Consider the following 12,531-nt stretch of genomic DNA (forward strand, 5'->3'; position numbering starts at 1 on the left):
GAACAAGACAATGTGTATTTTTTCAACAACACGTGATAGAGGGATCAGTCTGTGGAAGTAACTCGTAGCGAACGGTTGGGAGTTTGTTTTCCAGTAAATTGAAAAACATGCACACAAAAAAATAACTGCAAATAAATATTAACTACTTTATTTGTATGTAAAATCTGCTGATGCTCAACAAATTTGTCTATTGAATATGAGGCATTTGTTGTTGAAATGTGTTTGTAGATGCTTGATGGAGGAAATAATAGAAATATTCTGAATTTTTAACAAATTATTTTGTTGAGAAAATAGTTGACTGCTACCGATATAAAAACAAAAACAAAAATACAAGACTGGGAACATGTACGAAAGCTAAAAGAAGTATGCGAAGAATACCGTTAGAACAAAATGAGTATGAGCACATGCACGTGTATGATAGCAAGCAAAGAGCTCATTCATCAGAGAATACAGAAAAGCATTTATAAATGTCTGTGCAAAATTCATATGTTTCAATTTGTTAGTTTCTTAAATGTGTTTGTTGTATGAGATAATTAATAAAACCATATTAATATCGGGATTAGAGTTATTACAATTCTAATTAACTAGAATATTTCACTGGGCAAAAAGTTGTCAAAATGCTTGCTAGACCCTGGACTACTCAAATTTAAAATCGTCATACATTTACAAAACTGAGTATAGGATTTTCGACACAAAAATGTTACATGTTCCCGTCCAAAAATAGCATTTTGGTCATATAGGAATATGTGTGTACTTAACAAAATATCTCCAAAATTGTTCCGCCAATTTTGCAATATTGGTGCAATAATTTTGTCAATTCCAATTTAATTTTTTGTCAATACACCAATAAATTTGTTACAGGTCATTGATAGACTCCAACAAACCGTATACAAATTTTTTCGTTCAAATTCAAAAATATTTGTTGAGGATTAAACGTAACGTTCAACAACAAATATTTTGTACTGTTGGATGCTCAACAAATTACTTACAAATTATGTTATTGAGAACACAAATTATTTGTTGCCTTCTGATGGTAACGATTGCTAACAACTTTTTTGTAATAATGGTTATTAAAAGTATAAATTAGTTTGTTGCAGGAAAATTAACAAATTTTGTTATTGGTTTTCCAACAAAAGTTATTGGTTCTCAAACTTATTTTTATCTGTGTGGTTGGCGACATTGTGTCTGCTGCGTTCGAAATGTGTGCATAAATATTTTGAATACAATAACAAGTCAAAAAGGGTCGACAAAAATAAAGTGTGCAACAACAAATGGCCATGCGGTAAAGGAATGCATTTGGAATTACCTTTTTTAATGTTTTGCAGTATTGTAAAAATGGAGTATAATCTACATTTATGAAGGTAAGCACACTGTTAGAAAAATATGTTTTTCATATGTTCCGATACAAGCAAAATGTGTTTCAGGCACAATTTTAAAACACAATATATTTAAGTGCAAACATGTAATGTTCCTAAACTAACACTAAATGTTTGGGACATCTATGTTAATATGTTAGAATATATTATGTTTGGGGCATGAATGTTTCATAAAAATCATATGTGTGAATGCAAACATATATAAATTTACAAATTTCAACTAAACATACATATGTTGTGATATTTTATTCAAAGCGACAGAGAGAGAGAGAGAGTATAGAAATAGAGATGGAAACCGGGAGAGTTGACGAAAGATATCAACATAACACAGCGAAAGAATCAAAAGAGAACAATTTCTGTGAAACCGCTTGTATGTTGTTTCGGAAAACTGTTTTATGATAAGGCCAAAAATTTGATATGCTTAAGTCTAAATATTATTTAATTTGAATAAAGAGAATAGACATTCGGAACCAAGAGAATAGACATTTGAAAAACGAACAGCATATGTTTTCGCCTTGAGAACAGCATTTTATGTACGAGTATGTGTGGACATGTGTGTTGTTTATCATTTTGGCATTATGGGCACAATATTTTTCTTGGTTCGTTAAAAGAAATCAGGGGTCTTCATAAAAATAACGAAAGGGCACTATACTCTTTTTAGAGTTGGGACAGTAAAATGAAATAAGGAGGAAATAATGAAAAATTACACAATAAAATCTTTTATACATTTTATTGTGTATTTTTTCATTATTTCCCCCTTATTTCATTTTACTGTCCCAACTCTAAAAAGAGTATAGTGCCATAGTTTAGTTCCTCTTTATTAATAAGTAGTCCACGAGGAGTTGACGGACACCCTCAAATATAAAAGCGGGCATTAAGTTCGAGTTTTGCAGCTAAAACAATTTAAAAAGTTTATTTCCTTTAAAATGAATTATTAAAGACAAATAAAAGCCATTTTAGAGCGATGGTGTTAAATGCTAGTAAAAAACTCTTCACGCCTAAATAAATTTATGTTTATATTATAAAATTATTTATGCATGTTTATACTCGACTCCACGTTCTTCTTTTGTTAGAGTTTTTGAATTCGTTCCAAATTTTAAAGTTATATTAAACAAGTAAGGAAAGTCTAAAGTCGGGCGGGGGCGACTATATTATACCCTGCACCACTTTGTAGATCTAAATTTTCGATACCATATCACATCCGTCAAATGTGTTGAGGGCTATATATAAAGGTTTGTCCCAAATACATAAAATTAAATATCACTCGATTTGGACAGAATTTTAAAGACTTCTACAAAATCTATAGACTCAAAATGTAAGTCGGCTAATGCACTAGGGTGGAAAACAATGTTAGTAAAAAACAAGTAAGGAAAGTCTAAAGTCGGGCGGGGCCGACTATATTATACCCTGCACCACTTTATAGATCTAAATTTTCGATACCATATCACATCCGTCAAATGAGTTGGGGGCTATATATAAAGGTTTGTCCCAAATACATACATTTAAATATCACTCGATCTGGACAGAATTTGATAGACTTCTAAAAAATCTATAAACTCAAAATTTAAGTCGGCTAATGCACTAGAGTGGAACACAATGTTAGTAAAAAACCAGTAAGGAAAGTCTAAAGTCGGGCGGGGCCGACTATATTATACCCTGCACCACTTTGTAGATCTAAATTTTCGATACCATATCACATCCGTCAAATGTGTTGGGGGCTACATATAACGGTTTGTCGCAAATACATACATTTAAATATCACTCGATCTGGAAGAATTTGATAGACTTCTACAAAACCTATAGACTCAAAATTTAAGTCGGCTAATGCACTAGGGTGGAACACAATGTTAGTAAAAAAATATGGGAAACGTTTAAATCTGAAGCAATTTTAAGGAAACTTCGAAAAAGTTTATATATGATTTATCGCTCGATATATATGTATTAGAAGCTTAGGCAAATTAGAGTCATTTTTACAACTTTTCGACTAAGCAGTGGCGATTTTACAAGGAAAATGTTGGTATTTTGACCATTTTTGTCGAAATCAGAAAAAACATATATATGGGAGCTATATCTAAATCTGAACCGATTTCAATCAAATTTGGCACGCATAGCTACAATGCTAATTCTACTCCCTGTGCAAAATTTCAACTAAATCGGAGTTAAAAATTGGCCTCTGTGGTCATATGAGTGTAAATCGGGCGAAAGCTTTATATGGGAGATATATCCAAATCTGAACCGATTTCAAACAAATTTGGCACGCATAGTTACAACGCTAATTTTACTCCCTATGCAAAATTTCAACTAAATCGGAGCAAAAAATTGGCCTCTGTGGGCAAATGAGTGTAAATCGGGCGAAAGCTATATATGGGAGCTATATCTAAATCTGAACCGATTTTGCTGATATTTTGCAAGTTTTTCGAGACTCATAAAATATTCGGATGTACGGAATTTGAGGAAGATCGGTTGATATACACGCCAATTATGACCAGATCGGTGAAAAATATATATGGCAGCTATATCTAACTCTGAACCGATTTTTTCCAAAATCAATAGGGATCGTCTTTGAGCCGAAACCGGACCCTATACCAAATTTTAGGACAATCGGACTAAAACTGCGAGCTGTACTTTGCACACAAAAATACATCAACAGACAGACAGACGGACAGACAGACAGACAGACAGACAGACAGACAGACAGACAGACAGACGGACAGACAGACAGACGGACATCGCTAAATCGACTCAGAATTTAATTCTAAGCCGATCCGTATACTAAAAGGTTGGTCTATGATTACTCCTTCTTGGCGTTACATACAAATGCACAAACTTATTATACCCTGTACCACAGTAGTGGTGAAGGGTATAAAAATATAGGAAACATTTAAATATTAACCAATTTTGAGGCAACTTCGCAAAAGTGTATTTATGATTTATCGGTCGATAGATGTGTAATAGAGTAATAGGAAAATTTGAGTCATTTTGATAAGTTTTCGACTTAGCAGTGGCGATTTGATAAGGAAAATGTAGGTATTTCGGCCAGTTTTGCCTAAATAGGAAAACATATATATATATATATATATATATATATATATATATATATATATATATATATATATATATATATATATATATATATATATATATATATATATATATATATATATATATATATATATATATATATTATATATATATATATTATATATATATATATATATATATAAAAATATATATATATATATATTATATATATATATATATATATATATATATATATATATATATATATATATATATATATATATATATATATATATATATATATATATATATATATATATATATATATATATATATATATATATATATATATATATATATATATATATATATATATATATTTATATATATATATATATATATATATATATATATATATATATATTATATATATATATATATAAAAAAGTTTCAAGTCCAATATTAAAGTTTCAAGTCCAATACTACTCTCTCTGCAAATCAGAGTAGCACTTTTGCCTCTGTGGGCATATTAGTCCAAATCGGGCGAATGATATATATGGGAGCTATATCTAACTCTGAACCGACTTCAGCTAAATTTTTCACAATTAACGATAAAATAAAACGTACTCCTGTGCAAAATTTCAAGCAACTTCAGGGCAAAACTCTGGCTTTTGAGGCCATATAAATCCAAATCGACGAAAGATATATATGGGAGCTATATCTAAATCGGAACGATTTTAACCAAATTAAGCACACTTAACGATACTATTAAACGTACTTGTTGTGCAGAATTTTGAAGTAAGTCAGGGCAAAACTCTGGCTTTTGGGGCCATATAAGTCCAAATCGGTCGAAAGATATATATGGGAGCTATATCTAAATCTGAACCGATTTCAACTAAATTTGGCACAATTAACGATACTATTAAACGTACTCCTTGTACAAAACTTTAATCAAATCAGGGCAAAACTCTGGTTTTTGAAGCCATATAATCACAAATCGGACGAAAGATATATATGGGAGCTATATATAAATCTGAACCGATTTAGCTGATATTAGGCAGTTTTTACGAGACTGACAAAACATTCAGATGTACAAAATTTGAAGAACGTCGGTTCATAAATACGTGAATTATGATCATGAATCGGTGATAACTATATATGGGTGCTATATCTAAATCTGAACCGATTTTTTCCAAAATCAATAGCGATTGTCTTCTACCCGAAGAATGACGTTATGTCAAATTTGAGGACGATCGGACTTAAACTGCGACCTGTACTTTGTGCACAAAATTACATATACAGACAGACGGACGGACAGACAGACGGACATCGCTAAATCGACTCAGAATTTAATTCTAAGCCGATCGGTATACTAAAAGATGGGTCTATGACAATTATTTCTTGGCGTTACATACAAATGCACAAACTTATTATACCCTGTACCACAGTAGTGGTGAAGGGTATAAAAAGAGGAAATGGGTCAATTAGTTGTGGGTAATAAATCCAAATTTCTGCAAATAGGGCAATAGATTTATGTAAGAGCTACATGTAAGTCTAAATACGATCAGCTAGTATATCAAAATTTGAGATTTGAATAACATATATTAGGTTAATAAATAAGAGTATTATGGCCAAATATGACAAAATCGAGCGATGCATATATAACATATGGTACCTATATCTAAATCTGAACCACTTTGTATAATATTTTGCAGGTATGATTGATACCACAGAAGGTCACTTGGTGTAAAATTTGAGTACGATCAGTTAATAAATGAGGCCCCTATGGTCAAAACTAAGGTTATTAGGGGCAAATTTTTCAAAATCGGGCGATATATATATATGGGAGCTATATCTAAATTTGAACCGATTTCGATGAAATTTTGCACATACAGTTAGTGCTATAGAAGATTTCATTTAGCCAACCTTGGTTACGATCGGTTGATAAATAAGGGGTTTACGGCCAAATTTGGCAAAATCGGGTGATACATATATATGGGAGCTATATCTAAATCTGAACCGATTTCGATGAAATTTCGCACATACAGTTAGAGCTATAGAAGATTACATATAGCCAACCTTAAGTACGATCGGTTGATAAATAAGGGTTTTACGGCCAAATTTAACCAAATCGGGCGATACATATATATGGGAGCTATATCTAAATCTGAACCGATTTCAACCAAATTTGACACGCATAGCTATAATGCTAATTCTACTCCCTGTGCAAAATTTCAACTACATCGGAGCAAAAAATTGGCCTCTGTGGGCAAATGAGTGTAAATCGGGCGAAAGCTATATATGGGAGCTATATCTAAATCTGAACCGATTTGGCTGATATTTTGCAAGTTTTTCGAGACTCATAAAATATTCGGATGTACGGAATTTGAGGAAGATCGGTTGAAATACACGCCAATTATGACCAGATCGGTGAAAAATATATATGGCGGCTATATCTAAATCTGAACCGATTTTTTCCAAAATCAATAGGGATCGTCTTTGAGCCGAAACAGGACCCTATACCAAATTTTAGGACAATCAGACTAAAACTGCGAGCTGTACTTGGCACACAAAAATACATCAACAGACAGACAGACAGACGGACAGACAGACAGACGGACATCGCTAAATCGACTCAGAATTTAATTCTAAGGCGATCGGTATACTAAACGATGGGTCTCAGACTTTTCCTTCTTGGCGTTACATACAAATGCACAAACTTATTATACCCTGTACCACAGTAGTGGTGAAGGGTATAAATATGGGAAACATTTAAATCTGGAACAATTTTAAGAAAACTTCGCAAAAGTTTATTTATGATTTATCGCTCGATATATATGCATTAGAAGTTTAGGAAAATTTGAGTCATTTTACAACTTTTCGACTAAGCAGTGGCGATTTTACAAGGAAAATGTTGGTATTTTGACCATTTTTGTCGAAATCAGAAAAACATATATATGGGAGCTATATCTAAATCTGAACCGATTTCAACCAAATTTGACACGCATAGCTACAATGCTAATTCTACTCCCTGTGTAAAATTTCAACTAAATCGGAGTTAAAAATTGGCCTCTACGGTCATATGAGTGTAAATCGGGCGTAAGCCATATATGGGAGATATATCTAAATCTGAACCGATTTCAACCAAATTTGGCACTCATAGCTACAATGCTAATTCTACTCCCTGTGCAAAATTTCAACTAAATCGGAGCAAAAATTGGCCTCTGTGGTCATATGAGTGTAAATCGGGCGAAAGCATAGCTACAATGCTAATGCTACTCCCTGTGTAAAATTTCAACTAAATCGGAGTTAAAAATTGGCCTCTACGGTCATATGAGTATAAATCGGGCGAAAGCTATATATGGGAGATATATCTTAATCTGAACCGATTTCAACCAAATTTGGCACGCATAGCTACAATGCTAATTCTACTCCCTGTGCAAAATTTCAACTAAATCGGAGCAAAAAATTGTCCTCTGTGGTCATATGAGTGTAAATCGGGCGAAAGCTATATATGGGAGCTATATCTAAATCTGAACCGATTTCAACCAAATTTGGCACGCATAGCTACAATGCTAATTACACTCCCTGTGCAAAATTTCAACTAAATCGGAGTTAAAAATTGGCCTCTGTGGTCATTTGAGTGTAAATCGGGCGAAAGCTATATATGGGAGCTATATGTAAATCTGAACCGATTTCAACCAAATTTGACACGCATAGCTACAATGCTAATTCTACTCCCTGTGCAAAATTTCAACTAAATCGGAGCAAAAAATTGGCCTCTGTGGGCAAATGAGTGTAAATCGGACGAAAGCTATATATGGGAGCTATATCTAAATCTGAACCGATTTGGCTGATATTTTGCAAGTTTTTCGAGACTCATAAAATGTTCGTATGTACGGAACTTGAGGAAGATCGGTTGATATACACGCCAATTATGACCAGATCGGTAAAAAATATATATGGCAGCTATATCTAAATCTGAACCGATTTTTTTCCAAAATCAATAGGGATCGTCTTTGAGCCGAAACAGACAGACAGACAGACTGACAGACGGACATCGCTAAATCGACTCAGAATTTAATTCTAAGACGATCGGTATACTAAACGATGGGTCTCAGACTTTTCCTTATTGGCGTTACATACAAATGCACAAACTTATTATACCCTGTACCACAGTAGTGGTGAAGGGTATAAAAAAGGTGTTCGGTCGGAGCAGGGATTGAACCCACGACCCTTTGCATGCAAGGCAGACATGCTAACCACTGCTCCACGTGGCAAACAAATGTATGTTTCTGTTAAATAATGTTATGTTTGCATGGGCTCGTGGGCGCTACAAACTATAATATATAAATGTAACTTCTAACGATAATTATCACCTGACTATAACAGCTACGTAGTCCAGTGGATAGTGTGTTGGCTTACAAACTGTATGGTCCTCGGTTCGATTCTCCGTGCAGGTGAAAGGTAAAATTTAAAAAAATTATAAAAGTGAATAATTTCTTCAACATTATTTGTATTATAGGAAAAGATGCCAAGAACTAAAACATTTCGTGGAAGTGAAAATTACGAGTAACATATGTTAGGCAATGAGCACAATCGTCTTTGGGAAAAATTCTTCCAAGCATATAATATTTTTGGGCTCAAAATACTTCCAAACATATAATATGTTCACATAAAACAAACATATTAATGTTTTGGCAGTATCCAATAATATATGTGCTTCCTGCAAAATATGTTTGGAACATATGTTAAAGAAGCGATTTTTTTAGGGTGCAATTGTGAAATGCGAATACAGTTTCCCATTGAAGCCTACTTATATTAAACGGACTAAAATAATATATATATACCCTTCACCACTACTGTGGTACAGGGTATAATAAGTTTGTGCATTTGTATGTAACGCCAAGAAGGAGTAATCATAGACCAACCTTTTAGTATACGGAGCGGCTTAGAATTAAATTCTGAGTCGATTTAGCGATGTCCGTCTGTCTGTCTGTCCGTCTGTCTGTCCGTCTGTCTGTCTGTCTGTCTGTCTGTTGATGTATTTTTGTGTGCAAAGTACAGCTCGCAGTTTTTGTCCGATTGTCCTAAAATTTGGTATAGGGTCCTGTTTCGGCTCAAAGACGATCCCTATTGATTTTGGAAAAAATCGGTTCAGATTTAGATATAGCTGCCATATATATTTTTCACCGATCTGGTCATAATTGGCGTGTATATCAACCGATCTTCCTCAAATTCCGTACATCCGAATATTTTATGAGTCTCGAAAAACTTGCAAAATATCAGCAAAATCGGTTCAGATTTAGATATAGCTCCCATATATAGCTTTCGCCCGATTTACACTCATTTGCCCACAGAGGCCAATTTTTTGCTCCGATTTAGTTAAAATTTTGCATAGGGAGTAGAATTAGCATTGTAGCTATGCGTGCCAAATTTGGTTGAAATCGGTTCAGATTTAGATATAGCTCCCATATATATGTTTTTCTGATTTCGACAAAAATGGTCAAAATACCAACATTTTCCTTGTAAAATCGCCACTGCTTAGTCGAAAAGTTGTAAAAATGACTCTAATTTTCCTAAACTTCTAATACATATATATCGAGCGATAAATCATAAATTCAGATTTAAACGTTTCCCATATTTTTTTACTAACATTGTGTTCCACCCTAGTGCATTAGCCAACTTAAATTTTGAGTCTATAGATTTTATAGAAGTCTATCAAATTCTTCCAGATCGAGTGATATTTAAATGTATGTATTTGGGACAAACCTTTATATATAGCACCCAACACATTTGACGGATGTGATATGGTATCGAAAATTTAGATCTACAAAGTGGTGCAGGGTATAATATAGTCGGCCCCGCCCGACTTTAGACTTTCCTTACTGCTTTTTGATTCACTTCCTTTAAAGGGTGATACGGTCAAAATTTGGTCAAAGGAAAACGCGTGTAAATCGGTGAAATCGTTTATTTAAAAAATCAAATTAAATTTCTTTTTCAAGTTCAATTAGTATAAAATTCAGGACAAATATTCAGTTAGGCTTTCGCTTTTCCAAATCCGAATAGCCGGGCCTCACACTTGACACCTGCCATCAGATTTTGTACAGCCACCTTCTTCGCCGCAGAAAGCCAGTTTGCCTTGAACTGCTGCTCGTCCTTAGCAGTTTTTTTGATCTTTTTTGGGCGGAGCTCTGGCGTGTTGGGAGGGTTCTTGTCCTTGGGAACCACCTGTACGTTGTTGGCGGCGTACCACTCCATGGCCTTTTTACCGTACTGGCAAGATGCCAAATCCGGCCAAAACAGTACGGAACAACCGTGTTTCTTCAGGAAAGGCAGCAGACGTTTATTCAAACACTCTTTCACGTAAATTTCTTGGTTGACAGTCCCGGAAGCTATGAAAATGCTGCTTTTCAAGCCACAGGTACAGATGGCTTGCCAAACCAGATATTTCTTTGCGAACTTTGACAGTTTTATGTGCTTGAAAATATCTGCTACATTTCCCCTTCCTTTTGCCGTATAAAACTCCTGTCCCGGAAGCTGCTTGTAGTCGGCTTTGACGTAGGTTTCGTCGTCCATTACCACGCAGTCAAACTTCGTCAGCATCGTCGTGTACAGCCTCCGGGATCGCGCTTTGGCCGTCGTATTTTGTTTATCATCGAGATTTGGAGTCACTACCTTCTTGTAAGTCGATAGTCCGGCTCGGTTTTTGGCTCGATGCACGGTTGTAGACGATACACCCAGCTTATTTGCGGCATCTCGGAGAGATGCTCTTCTTGCTTGGACGGCATTTTGACAACTGAAAAGTGAATTCCAAAATCAAAATAGGAGCAACATTCTACACACACACACACCTTCAAAATGAGGGGTGTTCAGGTTTTTTAAATTCAAAATTGAAAGAAATACGTCAAGTTTATATTGACCAAATTTTGACCGTATAACCCTTTAGTGATCAAATTTAATTCGTCAAATTGGGCAACCCATCATTTTAATAAAAAATAAGAATATTTTTCAATCAAAAAGATTTAAAAGATTAATACGATAATTAATCTTTATACCCTCCACCATAGGATGGGGGGATATTAACTTTGCCATTCCGTTTGTAACACATCGAAATATTGCTCTAAGACCCCATAAAGTACATATATTCTGGGTCGTGGTGAAATTCTGAGTCGATCTAAGCATGTCCGTCCGTCCGACCATCTGTTGAAATCATGCTAACTTCCGAACGAAACAAGCTATCGACTTGAAACTTGGCACAAGTAGTTGTTATTGATGTAGGTCGGATGGTATTGCAAATGGGTCATATCGGTCCACTTTTACGTATAGCCCCCATATAAACGGACCCTCAGATTTGGCTTGCGGAGCCTCTAAGAGAAGCATATTTCATCCGATTGGGCTGAAATTTGGTACATGCAAAAATTGGTCCACATCGGTCCATAATTATATATAGCCCCCATATAAACCGATCCCCAGAATTGGTTTGCGGAACTTCAAAGAGAAGCAAATTTCATCCGATCCGGCTGAAATTTGATATTTACATGGTATATCAAGGTCTCTACCATATATCAAGGTCTCTACCAACCATGCAAAAATTGGTTCAAATCGGTCCATTATTATATATAGCCCCCATATGAACCGATCCCCAGATTTGACTTGCGGAGCCTCAAAGAGAAGCAAATTTGGAAAGTGGTGTTAGTATATGGCCGCTAACAACCATACCAAAATTGGTCCATATCGGTCTATAGTTATATATAGCCGATCCCCAATCACACAAAAATTGGTCCAAATCGGTTCATAATCATGGTTGGCACTCGAGCCAAAAATAATCTACCAAAATTTTATTTCTATAGAAAATTTCTTTAAAATTTCATTTCTATAGAAAATTTTGTCAAAACTTTATTTCTATAGAAAATGTTGTCAAAATTTTATTTCTATAGAAATTTTTGTCAAAGTTTATTTCTATAGAAAATTTTGTTAAAATTTCATTTCTATACAAAATTTTGTTAAAATTTTATTTCAATAGAAAATTTTGTTAATTTAATATATATTACGTATGGACTTACTTACAATTTAGAAGACGGTGTTAGGAGGTTTTAAGATACCTTGCCATCGGCAAACGTTACCGCAACCC

This window comes from Haematobia irritans, chromosome 3, assembly GCF_050003625.1.
Source record: "Haematobia irritans isolate KBUSLIRL chromosome 3, ASM5000362v1, whole genome shotgun sequence".
Taxonomy (NCBI): domain Eukaryota; kingdom Metazoa; phylum Arthropoda; class Insecta; order Diptera; family Muscidae; genus Haematobia; species Haematobia irritans.